This window comes from Emys orbicularis, chromosome 2 (assembly GCF_028017835.1).
Source record: "Emys orbicularis isolate rEmyOrb1 chromosome 2, rEmyOrb1.hap1, whole genome shotgun sequence".
NCBI lineage: Eukaryota > Metazoa > Chordata > Testudines > Emydidae > Emys > Emys orbicularis.
In genome coordinates, this window is record NC_088684.1 from 88,922,336 (window position 1) to 88,943,077 (window position 20,742).

At 44.3% G+C, this 20,742-nt stretch overlaps 1 protein-coding gene across 1 annotated transcript in view; it reads left to right on the forward strand.

Moving 5' to 3' along the window:
- The window catches only part of PTPRM (protein tyrosine phosphatase receptor type M), a 712,503-nt gene that overhangs the window by 652,859 nt on the left and 38,902 nt on the right, over positions 1 to 20,742 (forward strand). The window lies entirely within an intron of this gene.

A 20,742-nucleotide genomic window follows, 5' to 3' on the forward strand; every position in this document is an offset into this window, starting at 1 on the left:
GTGGCTTTGTACACATGCTAGAGGATCAAATGTTTCCCCCCTTCTCCCTCTTAGTTGCAGAAAGCCCTAAATCTAAAACCTCTGACAAACCATGAGGAGACTGTGACAGGGTGATCTGCCCCTTTAAGAGTCAGGGAGCAGCCAGCCCTGTTCTGGAGAGAAGACCAGCAGGCAGGTTCTGTGAACCAGCTGACCCTGCTGAACAGCATAGTGATTGATTGAGTCTGATGATTCCCAGCTGAGAGATATAAATGAGGACCCCAGCTCCACAAGGGAGCCTCGTAGGAGAGTACGGGAAGTGCACCTTCCTGTGGCTGCAACAGAAGGCTATAAGAGGAAAGCCAGGCCCTGTGGACCCTCCTTGGCTGGGAATAGGGTTGCCAACCCTCCAGGATTGGCCTGGAGTCTCCCGGAATTGGCATTGATCTCCCGGTGGTCATTGAAAGCAATCCAGGAAATTTTAATAGGTTATTTTAAGAAAATGACATTACGTCGTGTTGGGGAGAAAATCCCAGAATAGCTTCAGTCAGAGTTGGCAACCCTAGCTGGGAAAAGTCCAAGGTCATTCAGCTACTGGAGGCCAAAGGGCCCTCAAACTCAGTTGAGAACAGGACTGTTGCTTTTTATTATTGTTCTACATTTCTTTTTGTTTATGTGTTGAAAAATAAACAGAGCCCTGAGATAAAGGCTACAAACAGAACTGGGCATGGTCGATTGTTTGCACCAGGCTGACAGTTAGACCTACCAGCATATAGAAACCAGCAGTGCCTTTCTTCAGCTCAGTATGTGTGGTCAGGATGGATTATTAGCATGGGAGGAAAGTAGCCAAGGAATCCATCCCTAGGTAGATGCACAAACTTCAGCGCCCCCAAGCATAGGGGCCCAAAAGGCTTCAAAAACCCATGTAAAATATGGATAATAATACTTCTATGATCACCTTTTAGAGATATTGTGAAAACTTAAAAAGCTTTTTAAAAATGTGAACAGGCTACAAAAGTGCTAAATATCAATAATTAATTATATATTTGTGAGGAATGAGTTTCCTGGTCTCAGACATGCTGTTTCTTTTATTTGATTGCTGGTGTTTGGCTCATGTGATATTGATGCAGTACAGTTAGTGAAAACAAAAGCAGACCCTCCTGTGAAGAACAATCAGAAATTGGAGGAGTGCATATATCCTGGCAATATTTATAGATCCCTGATTCAACATCATGTTGGCTTTATTTCTCTGTTGTGAAGCCAACCTAGAATATTGAAGAAAGATTCTTACATATGAATTTACTCCATGCCAGAATTGTGTAGAGAAATATACAAGATCTAACTCCGTTGACTTGGAGGAAGCAGCTTTTCAGCTGAAAGCAATGAGACTGTTTTGTCATATCATTTACACAAAGGGAGATGATTCAAGGCTCTGGAAAAAAAATTCACTCTTACAGAAACTAGAAAAATATTTTTGTGAGAAGTAAAATATTTTAAAATGAGACTATAAGCCAGTTTTTGCAGGCAGATAATTTACTTTTATGACTTCCTGAAAATCTAGATAGTGAGCATGTTGGTCTTATGAGCCAAGGCCCAAATAAACTTTAAAAAACAAAATCCTTGGCAGACTGTGCTTCTTGGTTCAGAAGCCTCTCAAATCTCTAGTGGACTAACGCATGTCCTGAAGTATCTCTTTTTGGCTGAAAGTTTTGTCCAGGAAAGAACTGTACAGCGTGGATTTTAGGAATTTGTATTACTCTAGATGTGTCCATCTGAGTGTGTTTCTTGAAAAACAATTGTCTGATTATTTGGTTCCCCTCCTGGCTGAAGAATGCTGCCCTATTTTGGGATTGATGAAGGAAGGGACGGAAAACTCTTGGTGCAGTACTTCTAATGTGCCTGTCAGTCATTATGTGTTAGGGCATAGAAAGGAGTAGAGAAAGACAGCTTGTACAGAAATCATAAACTCAAAACTTCTGCTTCCCCACTGTGTTCTCTAGGACCTCTCTGAATCCTAGTTTTCCAGCCAGGCTTCAGCAGTCTAGAGGAAGCCTGGCACTTGATGTGAGGAGGCCTTTGGTCACCTCATTTCCTGAAAAACAACAGTTCATTGAGTTCAAAAACAAAATGTATTTCCTTTTCCAACAACAAATACAACAATTTTTCTGAACCTGCATCCAAGTCTTTGAAACCTGTCATCTTTTTTTTTTTTTAATTCTGCAACTTCCATGGCAATTACATTCTTCCCAAGTTGTGATAACCACCGGCAGATATAGTACTTTGGGTGACATCAAAACGCTGCTTTTGTATAGGCTGATTGGATTAACGTTGTATTTCTTGATGCATCTGCATTATGTCTTCTGTGCAGCTGCATGTTGAGATGAAGGCTTTGTAGAGCTTCCCTCTGCAGCTGCTAAGTCTCATTCCTGGGCAGGTATGCTCATTTAGTATTTTCTGTATAAGATAATACTATCCAGGCTACACAATTAGAATGGTTCCCCTTATTTAAGCTCCCAGTACAAGTTTAAGAAACATGCCACCTGAACACATAACACACAGATTTTGACTACATTCATTCACAGTGTGTTCTTTTGGAAAAAATATAAGAAACAAATAGCCAGAATGAAATCATATTGTGAGTTAAAGAAAAGTAATTATATAATTATCCCCTAATGCTTATGCTTGATTCGACCAGCTGAATAAGTTAAAACAAAAAAGAACAAAAGAAAAGAAAACTCTTAGAATAAGTTGTATTGTCCACTCCCCAACGAACCCCTCACTTTTGGGGGGACAAAATGACCTTAAAGCTAACATCCATTGTTAATATCGATGAGTCTCCATTACATGATGGTACTAATTCCCCAATCCAACAAATCATTTACTTCATACTCTCAAGCTAGATACTTGTTGTGTGCAACATCTTCTTTACAAAATAAATTCCTTGTCTTTCAGAATCTTCTAGTTGAGACTTGACCATTTGGAATATGTGGATGATCAGTAATTACGCAGAAGACAATACTTTTTCTTCTGTGAATTAGTATAATTGAGACAAATAGATTAGTAAGAGTCCAAAAAGGACTGAACATTTATTATATGAATAAGTAAAGATTCTGCAGTTATACTAGCCAGGATAAATTTGCAAAGGCTTAAATCAATTGCCAGCTAAGGTCAGAAGCCGGAAACTTCCTTTCGTGGTCTAATTCAGTCCAACTGGCCAGGTGTATTATGTACAAAGATTTTATGCCTTCACCTGCATCCAGCATTGCCCACTGTCAGAAACAGCATCTCTGGATTAGCTAGACCACTGATATTGTTGGCTTTCGCTATGTTCCCACAGTATAATGTTTCTGAGTAGTCAAAAGATATTACAGAGAACAGCAGTTTGTTCTTTGGAAAATCATATGACATTTCCATTTTATTTTATTGATACAGAACAAATAGAGCTGGTATTGTCTTAAATAGCACCTGCCAAAAGTGCACAAGCAAAGGCTGGCCTTGGATTTAATAATATATCTAAGTGCAGCTATGTCTTTTGTGTGAACTGGATGGAAATATTAATGTGGGCCAGGGATAGCTGATATTGCCATAAATGGCTAGGGAGTTGGCATGTTGTGACTGCTACACATTATACCAAACCTAGTTTGTTCACTCCAACCCTGTCCTCCATTCTGTTGCCTCTTATCATGTGCTTAGATTGTAAACTCTGGGGGACAGGAACACTCTTTTTATTTTAATGTGTATACAGTTCCTAGCACAACAGAGTCCCAATCTCTTAACTGGAGCTTCTAGACACTACTGCAATACAAACACACACAAATAATTAGTGAAGAGAAATTTGTGATATTCCTGCATCCGTTTGTAAACTAGAGGTAGGCAAAATATAGGGAAAAATTAATCTATGCTTTATTAATATATATATACACCCAGTTTTGTGAATTGGGTAAATATTTTTGTTTAAGGATTGTGAAATTTGTTGTATAAATTTTTCAGGAGATGTTATTCAGTCACTTCTATTCTAAACTGCCAGGGAATTCAGAGTAGCTATTTAGTTATGCTAAAGACCCATTCCAGGGTGAAGTGAAGACAGATGCACACATTCCATGAACCACTGGTGCCACAGCTCATAGCTTCAGTACATTGTAGAAGGCACATTATGGGCTAAGTCCTTCCATGTTCCCATGGAGTTGGAGGAGAGGCAGAGGATTTAGATTCTGCGTAAGCTCTAAGGAGCTAGTGCACTGGCCCGGGCCATGCCCCTTGTCCAAATGAATTGCAGTTGGGGAGCCTTAGTCTCATTGAAAGTCAATGGGCCTTAGGCTCCTAAATTACTTAGGCACTTCTGGAAATTTAACCCTGTGTCTAGTTACCAAAGTCAATTAGACAACAAAGGGTTCTGGCTAGCTGGGTAGTAGTATGTAGGGCTTGGCTCCTGCTTGATAATCAGCAAAGTACTCTCCACAGTGCTTGGCTGGTGTGTAATCTTGGGCTGGTCAGAAGCAGGGCGGCTCCAGGCACCAGCGCAGCAAGCGCATGCCTGGGGCGGCAAGCCACGGGGGGCGGCCTGCCGGTCGCTGTGAGGGCGGCAGTCAGGCAGCCTTCGGCGGCATGCCTGCGGGAGGTCCGCCAGTCCCGTGGCTTCGGCAGCAATTCGGCGGCGGGTACGCCGAAGCCGTGGGACTGGCAGATCACCCGCAGAAATGCCGCCGAATCCGCGTGACCGCGGACCGCCCGCAGGCATGCCGCCGAAGGCCGCCTGACTGCCGTGCTTGGGGCGGCAAAAAACATAAGAGCCGCCCCTGGTCAGAAGGAGTTTTTTTCGAAGAGGGTACAGCAGACAGTATCTTGCTGCACAGTTCAGGGCATTTATGTTAGATATTAAAATTGCATTCAGAGTTTTCTTGAAACGCCATGTTAAGAAGATTTAGTAAAATCTGTTTCTTATTAACAGTCTATATAGGGTGTGCAAATCATGAAAAATTCAGCTTAAAATTAATAGTTAAAGTATAAATCCTAGTTAACTCATCTGAATCAGATCAACTGCTGTGGAATTATGATATTACTTTTTTTTAACATTATAAAATAGGAGCAGCAAATCATTTTTAAATGTCAAAAAAGAAACTGGGGACTAAATAAAGTTAAAGTTATGAGAGAGTTTGATTTGTGATAGAACATATTTTAATGCCTAGTGTGACAGACCCAGACCAGTGGGGTACAGGAGTCTGGTAGAGGGCAAATATACTGGTCACTGGATGAGTAGTTTTCTGTTCCCTGAGTGACCAGAGCAGGGGCTGCACTAGAGTAATCAGGAACCTGCTAGAACCAGTTAAGGCAGGCAGGCTAATTAGGACACCTGGAGCCAATTAAGAAGAAGCTGCTAGAATCAATTAAGGCAGGCTAATCAGGGCACCTGGGTTTTAAAAGGAGCTCACTTCAGTTTGTGGTGCGAGTGTGAGGAGCTGGGAGCAAGAGGCGCAAGGAGCTGAGAGTGAGAGGGTGAGGGTGTGCTGCTGGAGGACTGAGGAGCACAAGTGTTATCAGACACCAGGAGGAAGGTCCTGTGGTGAGAATAAGGAAGGTGTTTGGAGGAGGCCATGGGGAAGTAGCCCAGGGAGTTGTAGCTGTCATGCAGCTGTTACAGGAGGCACTATAGACAGTTGCAGTCCACAGGGCCCTGGGCTGGAACCTGGAGTAGAGGGCGGGCCCGGGTTCCCTCCAAACCTCCCAATTGACCTGGACTGTGGGTTCTTCCAGAGGGGAAGGTCTCTGGGCTGTTCCCCAACCCACATGGTGAATCTCTGAGGCAAAAAAAATCCGCCAATAAGCGCAGGACCCACCAAGATAGAGGAGGAACTTTGTCACACTAGTTTCAAACTAGAAGTAAATGAATCTGGAGAAAATCTGTTTGATTATGGTTTGTCATGCTGTTCTGGTAAAATCCTAACTCACAAAGCACAAACTAGTACCTATTAGAAAAGAAATAGAATCCATGAAGAAGGGAATATGTTTTCTAAGCACTTTTTTTTGCAGGGAAAGGGAGGTCTGAAGAGATATTTCTCTAGTGTAAAGCTCTCTGAGGCAGAGACTGTGTCTTTTTTCCTGTTTATTCAGCACAGTCACACTGTGGATGGTATTGGAAACAAAAAATAATTAATAGCCAAGTGTGCCTTCCACAAATTCAGCAATTAATAGGTAGCACTTTAGCTCTTAGTCATTACTTAAGGCCAAATTCTGCCACATCCTGTGTAAGTACAGTTGGACAAGACCATATGAATTACTATACCAGATGGCGTCAGCCCTATTTGAGGACTTATGTGGGACTTAAGAGGTGCAGAGGCCTTGTGCTGGGCCTCAGCACAGAGGGGAATTTCACCCTTGGGGACTTCTTAGTTTCCTTAGTAAACTCTTGTGAGCTCTTTGAAAGTCCTAGCCCAACTCCAGTTGTGCCACCCTCACACAGGTGATGCTAACAACCTCACCACTTGAGTGAGAACAGCTCCTGGAGGAGACTCAAGAGATGGACCTGTTCCAACAAGGGCCTCACCACAACAACCTAGTCCTGACAGGACTTCCATGGCTTCATGGAGACCCTCCCATACCCAGGACCCATATTCTTCACTGAGGGAGCACTGTTACCCATCATATGGTCCACCTACCTATGCTTACAACCCTGCATGATCACACTGGGGCACATTGGACACTTACCATTGGGTCTCAGATTCTGACCTCAATCTCCAATATATGGAAGCTCCTGGTTACAGACATCTGGGGTCCCTAAAGAGATACCGGCAACAGTGCAAAGCCTTCCTTCGAAGGGAATACCCTCTTCAGTGAGAAGACAGATGAGGCACTCTACTCACTGAAAGATTCTTGCACCAGCCTCTGCTCATTGGGTGTGTATATATACCCCATCTTTATGGAGAGAACTCTCGAGACTACAATAACAGAGATACTAACTACCACCACAGCCATTGTTCTACTAATGATCCTACGAGCCACCAAGAAAGCACCGAAGACTGCAACAATGCAAGCTCTCTGCTCCATCACCATCTTCCCTTCAGACTCATCAGCCCTTTAGAAAGGCATTTTGTCAGATGGCCCATGAGCTTTCAACCAGTTCTTTTGGTAGCAACTTTCCCATCATTCAGCCATCACATAACCCATTTCCTTTCATGACAGATCTTAACTTCAGACAAATGGGTTTAAACGTTATTTTCACTGGCTATGCCATCGAGTTTCAGTCTATCCCACCTCCCAGACCCCTCTTTCCCTCTTCTGGGACTCCTCTTATTATTTTAAATCACAGCTTTTGACATATTTTCTGAAAAGGTGTTTTACTATGATCCCAGTTGCTATATAAAATTGCACCATGGTTCAGAGAAAATGTAGAAAGTACTTATGGGATAATTATCCAATCAGATCATGGATTGGCAGAACATTAGTAATTCTGTAGTTTTGCATACAAATGGAGCCTCATGCTGTGGAACTATCCTTATATTATTCTATTAGCAGTTGGGAGGTTCCATTTTAAGATTGCATCAGGGAAAGACACTTTCCTGAATTTTTAATTATACAACTTTGAATCTGGTATTTTGTTGCTCCACTAATTATTTTTGTTGATTTCATACTAAATTGTCAAGATACCTTGGACTGTACTTTTTCTATTTCTGATAGGCACTGTTTCCTTGTCAGTGCATTTGCAAAAGGAACTATTCATCTTTGCTATGGAGTCTTGAAATCAGAACTGTTCATTAGAAACACTATAGAGTACATTGAATTTACCAGTGGGGATCATATACCTTTAAAGAAAGAGGGCCAAAGTGTGAGTCCCTGAATGCATATGTGCTAGACACTAGTAATAGTGCAAGGGACTGTTACTCTCTAGTGCAGTGGTTCTCAAAGCCAGTCCGCTGCTTGTTCAGGGAAAGTCCCTGGCGGGCCGGGCCGGTTTGTTTACCTGCTGTCTGCAAGTTCGGCCAATCGCGGCTCCCACTGGCCGCGGTTCGCCGCTCCAGGCCAATGGGGGCTGCGGGAAGCAGCGCGGGCCGAGGGATGTGCTGGCCGCTGCTTCCCACAGCCCCCATTGGCCTGGAACGGCAAACCGCGGCCAGTGGGAGCCGCTATCGGCCAAACCTGTGGATGCAGTAGGTAAATAAACCGGCCCGGCCCGCCAGGGGCTTTCCCTACACAAGCAGCGGACTGGCTTTGAGAACCACTGCTCTAGTGTGTCCATGCAGTAGGCAATCAAAGTACTGCAGCCAGTTTTCCTTAAGTGAAAGAGGGAATGCAGCTATTGCTGCACACCCAAAGCAGAAGGGCCAAGGATACGTTCTGAGTCATCTCATGCCCCATGTACCTGATATCGCATGGAGGCCAGCACTGGGTGTGAGTAGGTTCATTGAATTTCTTTTAAAGGTTTAGTTTGTGCTGCTGCTGAGCTGTGAGTCTCCCTTCTGGCTTCTGTCCAGTCAGGCCCAATGCCTCTGGCAACATGTGATAATAGCAACTATGTCCCATGTTCTGCCCCTGGGGAGCCGTCAGAGCTAAATGATATTTTCTTAATCTCAGCACACTTCCAGCACTAATATCCATAATTAAATTCTGTTAACATGGGCACCAAATGTTATGAACCTGCTGTTGTGTTAGAGGCAAATGTTATAGAAGTTAACAGGAACATTTTTTTAAGTACGTCAGAAGCAGGAAGACTGCCAAACAATCAGCAGGGCCACTGGATGATTGAGATGCTAAAGGAGCACTCAAGGAAGACAAGGTCATTGCGGAGAAGCTAAATGAATTCTTTGCATTGGTCTTCACTGCAGAGGCTGTGAGGGAGATTCCCACACCCAAGCCATTCTTCTAGGTGACAAATCTTAGGAACTGTGCCAGATTGGGGTGTCAGTAGAGGAAGGTTTGGAGCAAATTGATAAATAAACAGTAGTAAGTCACCAGGATCAGATGGTATTCACCCAAGAGTTCTGAAGGAGCTCAAATAAGAAATTGCAGAACTGTGGTGTGTAACCTATCACTTAAATCAACATCTGTACCAGATGATTGGTGGATAGTTAATCTGATGCCGATTTTTAAAAGGCTAGCCTGGCAATTACAGGCCGGGAAGCCTAACTTCAGTACAAGGTAAATTGGTTGAAACTATAGTAAAGAACAGAATTATCAGACACATAGATGAACATGATATGTTGGGGAAAAGTCAACACAGCTTTTATAAAGAGAAATTATGCCTCCCCAATCTATTAGAATTCCTTGAGGGTATCAACAAATGTAACGTATGGACAAGGGTGATCCAGTGACTGTAGTGTAACTTGGACTTTCAGAAAGGTTTTGACAAGGTCCTTCATCAAAGTCTCTTAAACAGAGTAAGGAAGCATGGGATAAGACGAAAGGTCTTAGATCAAAGCTGGTTAAAAGATAGGAAACAAAGCATAGGAATAAACATTCAGTTTTCAGAATAGAGAGAGAGAAATAGAATGGTGCCCCAAGGATCTGTAGTGGGACCAGTACTATTTAGCAAATTAATAAATAATCTGGAAAAAGAAGATAACAGTGAAGTGGCAAAGTTTGCAGATGATACAAAATTGCTCAAAATAGTTAAGTCCAAAGCAGACTGTGAAGAGTCACAAACCTGGGTGACTGGGCAACAAAGTGGCAGATGAAATTCAATGTTGATAAATGCAAAGTAATGCACATTGGAAAACATACTCCCAGCTATACATACAAAATGATGGGGTCTAAATTAACTTTTACCACTCAAAAAAGAGATCTTGGAGTCCTCATGGATAGTTCTCTGAAAACATCTGCTCAGTGTGCAGCAACAGTCAAAAAAGCTAACAGAATGTTAGGAATCATTAGGAAAGGGATAGATAGTAAGACAGAAAATATCCTAATGCCACTATATAAATCTATGGTATGTCCACAGCTTGAATACGGTGTGCAGTTCTTGTCATCCCATCTTAAAAAAAAAAAAAGATATATTTGAATTGGGAAAAGTACAGAGAAGGCAACAAAAATGATTAGGGGTATGGAACAGCTTCCAGAAAGGAGAGATTAAAAAGACTGGAACTGTTCAGCTTGGAAAAGAGATGACTGCGGTGGGATATAATAGAGTCTAAAAAATCATGAATAGTGTGGAGCAAGTGAATAAGGAAATGTTATTTACTCCTTCAGATAACACACGAACCAGGGATCACCCAATGAAATTGGTAGGCAGCAGGTTTAAAACAAAGATAAGGAAGTACTTCTTCACACACTGCAAGTCAACCTGTGGAACTCATTGCCAGAGGATGTTTTGAAGGCCAAAAGTATAACTGGGTTAAAAAAAAAAAAGAATTAGATAAGTTCATGGAGGATAGGTCGATCGGTGGCTATTAGCCAAGATGTCTAGTGACACAATCCATGCTCTGGGTGTCCTTAAACATCTGACTGCTAGAAACTGGGACTGGACGATGGGATGGATCACTAGATAAATTGCCCTGTTCTGTTCACTCCCTCTGAAGCATCTGGCACCAACCATCCACAACTGACAGAAGACAGTGTACTGGGCTAGATGGACCATTGGTCTGCCCCAGTATGGCCATTCCTATGTTCTTGTTATTTATACTGTATCTTTTAATTTCTTATCTAGAAAATGAAAAGCCACTAATGTGAAATTACAAGCCCCAGTATGAATAGAAGCTGGGGAAATTTCTGGTTCAGCTCAAAACTTTTTTTTTAAGTGGAGAATGCAGCTGCTCCTTTTCTTTGTACCAAAATCCCAGACCCAAATCCTGTGAACTGTGTGGGGAACTAAAATCCCAGATGCAAATATTCCATTTTAGAGCACTCTTTACTAGAAACACAATACTTGACAATCCCAAATCATTGCAGTTGTATTCATGTTTCAGTAGTAGACATTAGGTAAGGCTTATGATCAGAGGTGAAAGTAAGCCGGTACGCCCCGGTACGGCATACCGGCAAGAGCCGGAGCGCCGTACCGGGGTGGATCAGCTTCCCCTGGCAGCAATTTAAAGGGCCCGGGGCTCCCAGGAGTGGCTGGAGCCCCGGGCCCTTTAAATTGCTGCCAGAGTCCTGCTGCCAAAGTCCTGGGGTAGCGGCGGCAGGGCTCAGGCGACTATTTAAAGGGTCCGGGGCTCTGGCAGCAGCTATCACCCCGGCCCTTAAAATAGCCGCCGGAGCCCCGCCACCACCTCCCCAGGGCTCCGGGGACGATTTAAAGGGCCCTGGGGGGTAGCGGCTACCAGAGCCCGGGACCCTTTAAATCGTCCCCGGGGCTCCCACTGCCACTACCCTCTGGGGCCCTTTAAATCGCCACCCAAGCCCCGTTGCTGGAGCCCTGGGGTAGCGGTGGTGGGGTTCTGGCGGTGATTTAAAGGGCCAGGGGCTCCCAGCTGCCACTACTGCAGCGGAGCTCCGGTCCCTTTAAAGCTCCGCAAGAGGCCGGGGCCCCGGGGTAGCAGCGGCAGACAGGAGCCCCCTCCTATGGTGATTTAAAGTGCCCGGGGATTTAAAGGCCCCACCTCTTCTGGTAGAGGCCATGCCTCTTCCGCTTGAAGCCCCACCCCCTCCTAAGGACTCCGGAGTACCAATAAGTCCTTTAAGTTACTTTCACCCCTGCTTGTGATGCCCACTGGCTCCATTTGCTTTTTATATCCATACAGTTTGATACCAGTTTACTTTTTGCTTCTCATTTCTTTCTGAACTTCAATATTTCACATTCCAGGTAAGTTTATCTCTTAAACTGTTCATCTGACTCAGTGAAAAATATCAGTTGTAGGAATTGGATCATATAATACCAAGTATAACAGAAGAAAGATGTAGAAAGTCTCTGTGTACAGTATATCAGTTGTTAGTGTTTAAACTTTTTTTTTAAAGCTCCATGATTGTTCACCTCGTACTATGTGTTTATCCTTTGGGGCTACTACTGGTAAACAGCGAATGGTAATTTTTCATGAAATTGCTTATATCTTTCAGTTTTCTTCACTACTTCATTTAAATGTTTATTTATATTTTTACTTTCCTTTGCTTTGCACCTTCTGGTAGCATCAAGCAAGAGCTCACTTGCTGATTTTCTTCACATTAGAGATCTTTGATACCAACTACAATATTATGTAGCTAATGTAATGTGCCAAAGGCTTAATGTTTTAGAAATACAGTACCTTCCCTTCAGACCTTTTATGACCACAAGGGGGCAACTGCTGCCAAATAACCTTATTGCCTATTGTGCAAACATCTAAACTTGATGCTGATAACAATTATAGTCTCTCTCTCTTCCCCGCCCCCCCTCACCCCCATCATGAGTCTCTGGAATCAAATTGTGCAGCTCTTGATGACAATAAATTCTACACCCCTACCTGGCCACTAATGCTTTTCAGTTCTGTCTGGTGACAGATGACAGAGTAATAATTTATTCAGGTGTCAGAAAATAATTTTAAAAATGTCAAGAAGAAAAGAAAAATAGGGTAGGAAAGAATTACTTTCAAAGACTTTTAACTAGGTATTCTGTCCCTCCTCCTCCCCGCTCCCCAGCAATGTCCTGAATCTGAAAGAAGTTTGGAGGCTGAGTGGGTGGGTGGATGTAACAGGAAAACACTTATAAGAATAAGCTGACTCCACTCCCCCACCTCTTACTATGGCAGAGAAGATGGAGAAGAGCACACCTGACATTGCAGAAGACGACATTTCTTGCATCACTCATTCCAAGAAGAATGTGAAGCAAAACTAAGCTCAATGCAGCTGAAGAAGAGTGAATGAGGAAAACAAAGACAATGAATTATGTTTGGAGGAAAGATTAACCCTGTTCAGTTCCTTCTGTAGCCATAGTTGTTGTAATTAGGATTCTTGTTCTCATGAAAACTTTTTTCAGCCTCATTTATTTATTTCCCTCCTTCTTCAGAACAGAAAATGAAAAAATTTCAAGACATAACTGATTCTTAGGATCTGTTTCTTGGCTTGATTTGTGAGTTCAGTACCTGAAATACAGAAGTCTTGAAACCGACAAGGAAAACTCTGGTTACTGAGAAAAAGATTCAAGTCGAGTACAAATAGTTGCAAAATATCCCAGAACTGTCAATGAGCTGCTCTTCTAGACTATAGCCCAACTGCCCACTCCCACAGTTGGTCCTGTAGAAGGGGAAAAATTATTCTAAAAATACTCTATCTCTTCCTGGGTCACCGCTTCAGTTACTCAGGGATGGTGGCTTCACAGAAGGGGAAGAAAACAGGTTGCTTAGACAGAGGATCTGTAACCCCAAACCCCACAGGTGCAGTGAGAAGGTAAACCACTGCATGATCTTGAGGCATCCCATTCTCTTACAACAACAGCGTGGACAGCTGCTTTGCTGTGCTTCCATTTACTCCCCCACTGCTAGAGCTGGTTGAAAATTGGAATTTGTGTCCCATAGGAAATTTGGATATTCTGACATTTGTTTTTTTCCCCTGACTTGGGACCCAAAAAAAAATGAAATATCAAAAATATGAGATGCACTGTCCTAGGGCAGAAAAGGTGGGGGAGTTGCATTGTATGTAAGACAGCAGTATGACTGCTCAGAGCTCCGGTATGAAACTGCAGAAAAACCTGAGAGTCTCTGGATTAAGTTTAGAAGTGTGAGCAACAAGTGTGATGTCGTGGTGGGAGTCTGCTATAGACCACCAGACCAGGGGATGAGGTGGAAGAGGCTTTCTTCCGGCAACTAACAGAAGTTACTAGATCGCAGGCCCTGGTTCTCATGGGAGACTTTAATCACCCTGATATCTGCTGGGAGAGCAATACAGCGGTGCACAGACAATCCAGGAAGTTTTTGGAAAGTGTAGGGGACAATTTCCTGGTGCAAGTGCTGGAGGAACCAACTGGGGGCAGAGCTCTTCTTGACCTGCTGCTCACAAACTGGGAAGAATTAGTAGGGGAAGCAAAAGTGGATGGGAACCTGGGAGGCAGTGACCATGAGATGGTCGAGTTCAGGATCCTGACACAAGGAAGAAAGGAGAGCAGCAGAATACGGACCCTGGACTTCAGAAAAGCAGACTTTGACTCCCTCAGGGAACTGATGGGCAGGATCCCCTGGGAGAATAAGATGGGCGGGAAAGGAGTCCAGGAGAGCTGGCTGTATTTTAAAGAATCCTTATTGAGGTTGCAGGAACAGACCATCCCGATGTGTAGAAAGAATAGTAAATATGGCAGGCGACCAGCTTGGCTTAATAGTGAAATCCTTGCTGATCTTAAACACAAAAAAGAAGCTTACAAGAAGTGGAAGATTGGACAGATGACCAGGGAGGAGTATAAAAATATTGCTCAGGCATGCAGGAGTGAAATCAGGAAGGCCAAATCACACTTGGAGTTGCAGCTAGTAAGAGATGTTAAGAGTAACAAGAAGGGTTTCTTCAGGTATGTTAGCAACAAGAAGAAAGTCAAGGAAAGGGTGGTCCCCTTACTGAATGAGGGAGGCAACCTAGTGACAGAGGATGTGGAAAAAGCTAATGTACTCCATGCTTTTTTTGCCTCTGTCTTCACGAACAAGGTCAGCTCCCAGACTGCTGCACTGGGCAGCACAGCATGGGGAGGAGGTGACCAGCCCTCTATGGAGAAAGAAGTGGTTCGGGACCATTTAGAAAAGCTGGATGAGCACAAATCCCTGGGGCCGAATGCGCTGCATCCGAGGGTGCTAAAGGAGTTGGTGGATGTGATTGCAGAACCATTAGCCATTATCTTTGAAAACTCATGGTGATCGGGGGAGGGCCCGGATGACTGGGAAAAGGCTAATGTAGTGCCCATCTTTAAAAAAGGGAAGGAGGAGGATCCGGGGAACTACAGGCCAGTTAGCCTCACCTCAGTACCTGGAAAAATCATGGAGCAGGTCCTCAAGGAATCAATTCTGAAGCACTTAGAGGAGAGGAAAGTGATCAGGAACAGTCAGCATGGATTCGCCAAGGGCAAGTCATGCCTGACTAACCTAATTGCCTTCTATGAGGAGATAACTGGGTCTGTGGATGAGGGGAAAGCAGGGGATGTGTTATTCCTTGACTTTAGCAAAGCTCTGATTAGGTCTCCCACAGTATTCTTGCCGGCAAGGTAAAGAAGTATGGGCTGGATGAATGGACTATAAGGTGGATAGGAAGCTGGCTAGATCGTCGGGCTCAACGGGTAGTGATCAATAGCTCAATATCTAGTTTGCAGCTGGTATGAAGCGGAGTGGCCCAGGGGTCTTTCCTAGGGCCCGTTTTGTTCAACATCTTCATTAATGATCTGGATGATGGGATGGATTGCACCCTCAGCAAGTTTGCAGATGACACTAAACTGGGAGGAGTGGTAGACACGCTGGAGGGTAGGGATAGGATACAGAGGGACCTAGACAAATTAGAGGATTGGGCCAAAAGAAACCTGATGAGGTTCAACAAGGACAAGTGCAGAGTCCTGCACTTAGGACGGAAGAATCCCATTCACTGTTACAGACTAGGGACCGAATGGCTAGGAGGCAGTTCTGCAGAAAAGGACCTAGGGATTACAGTGGACGAGAAGCTGGGTATGAGTCGACAGTGTGCCCTTGTTGCCAAGAAGGCTAACGGCATTTTGGGCTGTATAAGTAGGGGCATTGCCAGCAGATCGAGGGACGTGATCATTCCCCTCTATTCGATATTGGTGAGGCCTCATCTGGAGTACTGTGTCCAGTTTTGGGAGAGGCTGAAGGAACTGGGATTGTTTAGTCTGCAGAAGAGAAGAATGAGGAGGGTTTTGATAGCTGCTTTCAACAACCTGAAAGGGGGTTCCAAAGAGGATGGATCTAGACTGTTCTCAGTGGTACCAGATGACAGAACAAAGAGTAATGGTCTCAAGTTGCAGTGGGGAGGTTTAGGTTGGATATTAGGAAAAACTTTTTTACTAGGAGGGTGGTGAAGCACTGGAATGGGTTACCTAAGGAGGTGGTGGAATCTCCTTCCTTAGAAGTTTTTAAGGTCAGGCTTGACAAAGCCCTGGCTGGGATGATTTAGTTGGGAATTGGTCCTGCTTTGAGCAGGGGGTTGGACTAGATGATCTCCTGAGGTCCCTTCCAATCCTGATATTCTATGATTTTCATAGAATGGAAATTTCAAAAAAAAATTCTTTTGGAAATGTTGAAACATTTCTTTTTGACATTGGCACTTAAAACAAAAGGTTTCAGCATTCCTGAATTGAAATGTTTCATTTTGGCTCGATTCCACATTGAACTGCTGTGGAGTTTCATGGAATTCGTAGGTCAGGGACCTTATGTAGCATTCTCTTCTGTAGGCCAGCCAAAGTGTCCCAGGATGCACCAGGGTCACATAATTCATGGTTCAACGCAGTGGTTTGTCCCAAGGTTCAACAAACTGACCCAGAACAAGTTTTGATGCCATTTTCCAACAAAAAATTGAAAAATTTCAACAAAATCAAAATTTTCCTTTGAAAATTTTTGATTTTCCAGGAACTATATTTTCCCACAGATAAAACATTTTGATGGAAAATTCCCAACTAGCTCTACCGATTACAGCTTCCCATTGCTACCCCTTCTTGGGGAGCCAAGGCCAGGAGAGGGGGTCAGATGAGATCAGTACTAACTAATATCTGATATAATATGCCCAATACTCCCTACTCACCTTCTCCCAGCTAGTCCCCATTGTTATTGTGTCTTAGGGCATGTCTACACTGCAATGTAATCCCAGGCCTAGTAGAACTTGAGTTAGCAGACCCTGGGTTTATTAACCTAGGGCTTGAGCATCTGCCCTCATTTGTAATCCCAGGTTAGGAACTGGTGAAGTGGGGGTCCCAACCCTGGGGTTCCTGCACCTATAGTGCATTATGCAGGCCCAGTTCCAACCCCCATATCCCAGGCTTCCTAGGATCCTCCCAAAATATGGCCGCTCTAGCCCTTTGTTCATGGTGCAGTGTGGGAAAACTTAACTGTCCACCAAACTTAACTGTTCACAGAGCAAAGAAAATCAGCCCATGGAATTGTGGAATACTTCTGGTAGACTCCCAGACCACAAGTCTAGAGAGGCTATGTGTACACTGCAAAGCAGTTCTCTTGAACCCTGGGTCTTAGCTTGGCTCAGGCTCGGACCCTCCGCTGACGTGGGGTCATGGAACCCTGGGTCAGCACAATTTGTGTGTAGACAGAAGTGTGGGTTAGGCTTGAGCCTGAGTTTGAATCCTGGACTTACATAGCAGCCTAGACGTACCCTGCAATGTATATATCCATTTTAAAAATTAGGAGCAGAAAGATGGAAAGGTTAAGTGACACACTGAAGGCACAGAGACCGCTGCTGTTAGGGGGCATCGGAGTGTAAGGACAGAGGGACAGAAAGAGGAGTGGGGGGAGGTACTGAGACTTAGGGGGGTGGAGCTGAGTCCAGGCTAGGAAGGAGAGTTCCAGGAGTTCCTACCTGCTCCTGGGCCCATTCCAGCTCCTCTGGCTTCCTGCTCACTTTTCCTGGCCCAATTCTGGGTCCTGCAGGAACCACTCCAGACCCTCTGGGTCCTGCTCTTGCCTCCACCTTCCTCCAGGCATACACAAATTTACATGAAGGTGAGTCCCCACAACATTGTCATTGCAGGAGCTCTAGCCCCATGTCCTTTCCCACCCCTGGGTCTGTCACCACTGGTTGGTGTCAGGTCAGGATTAAAGCTCATAAATTCTTGGACCATTGTGCTATACTCAAACAACTAGACCTTGCCTCTAACAATGAATTACAAGTCACCCAGCTAAGATGTTGGATATATCCCTTGGAAGAAAGGGTAAAAAAATCACGTGGACAGTTGATGAATTAAAGATACACCTCTACCCTGATATAACGCTGTCCTTGGGAGCCAAAAAATCTCACCACGTTATAAGTGAAACCGCATTATATCAAACTTGCTTTGATCCGCCGGAGTGCGCAGCCCCGCCCCCCCGGAGCGCTGCTTTACCGCGTTATATCCGAATTCGTGTTATATCGGGTCGCGTTATATCGGGGTAGAGGTGTATTTGGAACTAGGGCTAGATTTGTTTTGTATCATGTCACAATGCGCTTCATGTTATGGGGGCACCCTAGCAGGATTCCATAATTAAAACTGCCTTGCATTTTCCTTTGAAGTGGGGATTAAATCTTCTAAATAAACAGGAATTCTAATGAATAGGGAAAAGAAACCAAAAGCTGGCTGGCTCGCTGGCTGGTCTCAGTTACACTAAGGTCATAGGCACTAATGACATTGGGCTCAGTCCTCAAGTGTATTGAATTCATGCTCGGCATAGCTGACAGAAATGAGGGAGGCAAAAGTTGCTCCGAGTTACCTTTATGCCTCCTCCGATCCTGAGCTTGGGGTGGAGAGACTGAATTGGCCCATGACATATATTACAGCAACCACAGGGCTGCTCTAATTTACACTCATTGAAACAATTGTAGAGCACATCACTCACCAGTCCAACCCCCTCCCTGGTCCCTTGGATATTCTTAGTTGCCCCATTAGGGAAGCTGCCAAGGTCACTTTCCACCTCTCCAGCAATACAAAGCAACTTAATGGAGCCTGGGATCGGTCCCATTATGTTCTGACTTTTTTTGTCTAGAAAGCTATATTGAATCTTACATTACATAAAAATACAAAAATAAAACAAACCACAAATTCACCCATAATGTACACGATCAATGGAACATAAGAAAATGGAGCACAGATCAATCTTGAATAATATATACAGGATACTTATGAGGTGAGATATTCAGCTTCAGGAGTCCAAATGCTGAGGAATAATTTCAACTTGTCATGTTTGAGAACACAGTATTTCTCAAAAGTATCAGATGTTCTGCATTTTAAATTAAAAAATGGACTTGAGTTTTTAAGTCACACCATCAGCTTGTAATCTAGCACAGTTCAAAAACTGAAGTAGAAGTAAATAGATTCAGGTGCTACACCTGCCTCAAGACTTTTTTGCTCTTACAATCACATTTTCCGATTATTTTAAATGCCTTTTTCTCCTGTAATGTTATGTGAAACACCTACACAAGTAAAGGGAAAACTGACTGCCCCTAGGGAAAACAGTGAAACTGACTATACACAAAGTGCTGTCAAATGCACAAAGCAGACAAGGTGCAGAGAAGTAGGAAACATTTTTTTTAAATAATCTCTGGGTATTAAAGAAAATAATTATAGTGCTTTTAAATGTCACATGTAAAATTAAATTTTAAAAACATTATACAGAGAAGTGTGGTTTTTAAGTTGACATTGTCTTTGTAAAACATTGCACTCTAGCTCAGGGGTGGGCAAACTTTTTGGCCCGAGGGCCACATCTTGGTATGAAAATTGTATGGTGGGACATGAATGCTCACGAAATTGGGGTTGGGGTGCAGGAGGTGGTGCGGGCTCTGGGGTGGGGGTGCGGGCATTGGGGTGGGGCCAGAAATGAGGAGTTCAGGGTGTGGGAGAGGGCTCCGGGCTGGGACAGGGGGTTGGGTGCGTGGGGGGGAGGGGAAAGGCTCCAGCTGGAGGTGCAGGCTCTGGGGTGAGGCTGGGGATGAGGGATTTGGGGTATAGGAGGGTGCTCCAGGCTGGAACCAAGGGGTTCAGAGGGCGGGAGGGGGATCAGGGCTGGGGCAGGGGCACAGGGGGGTGAGGGCTCTGGAGTGGGGCCAGAAATGAGGAGTTCAGGGTGCTGGAGGGGGCTCTAGGCTGGGGCAGGGGGTTGGGGTTTGGGAGGGGGTCAGGGATGCAGGCTCCGGGTGGCGCTTACCTGAAGCAGCTCCTGGAACCAGCAACATGTCCCCCCTCTGGCTCCTATGCAGAGGTGTGGCCAGGTGGCTCTGTTAGCTGCCCAGTCCACAGGCACCGCCCCTGCAGCTCCCATTAGCCGCAGTTCCCAGCCAATGGGAGCTGCAGGGATGGCGCTTGGGGCGGGGGCAGTGCGCACAACCCCCTGGCTGCCCCTAAGCGTAGGAGTCAGAGGGGAGACATGCTGTTGCTTCCAGGAACCTTGGCACGCACACGCGGAGTGGCCTTGGATCCCGTTCCCCAGCTGGAGCGCAGGAGCAGAGCAAACCCCAGACCCCACTCCCTAACAGGAGTTCGAGGGCCAGTTTAAACCAGCTGGAGGGCTGGATGTGGCCCCGAGGCCGTAGTTTGCCCACCCCTGCTGTAGCTAGTCCATTGAGGTGTGATTAAGTGGTATTTCAATTGCTGTAAAATTATTATTATTTTATAAATATAATGTTCCAATTCTGAGAGTAGGAATGACAACTTTCCAAAGAAGCTTCACACTGTCAAAACTTATCACCTGGACACAACCCTTTAATTTAATTGAAAATTAAATAAATAAATCAAGGGCTTTAGTAATGCTTCAAGCATGTAGATCTCTCTTTTTTTGGAGAGGTAAGGTGGATAAATTTGTCTATTTGTCTCTTAATGAATAGACTAATGGCACTCTCCTGAATAAGCAACTAATTGCTTACTGCAGTATAGAGGTTCAGTAGATGATTCACTGTGGATGCTAGATTTTTAGTAATTGGCAGTATTTTATAACTGTTTATTCTCTTTGCCTTGAAGTGGTTTGAGATCCAAAAGTTGGGATGAATACCATGTGTAACAGAAAAGATGTAGAAGTAAATGAAATTAGTGACGTGGGTGTTCTGGCAATTTTACATTTCTGTCATTACTATTTACAATACTGTACTACAATGGATTGACTCTCCACTTTTAGCACAATGCTCCAAGACCTGAGTGTACAGGGTTTTGAATTTTAAAGCACACTGATTTTTCAAGGTCATTCCTCAGAATAAATG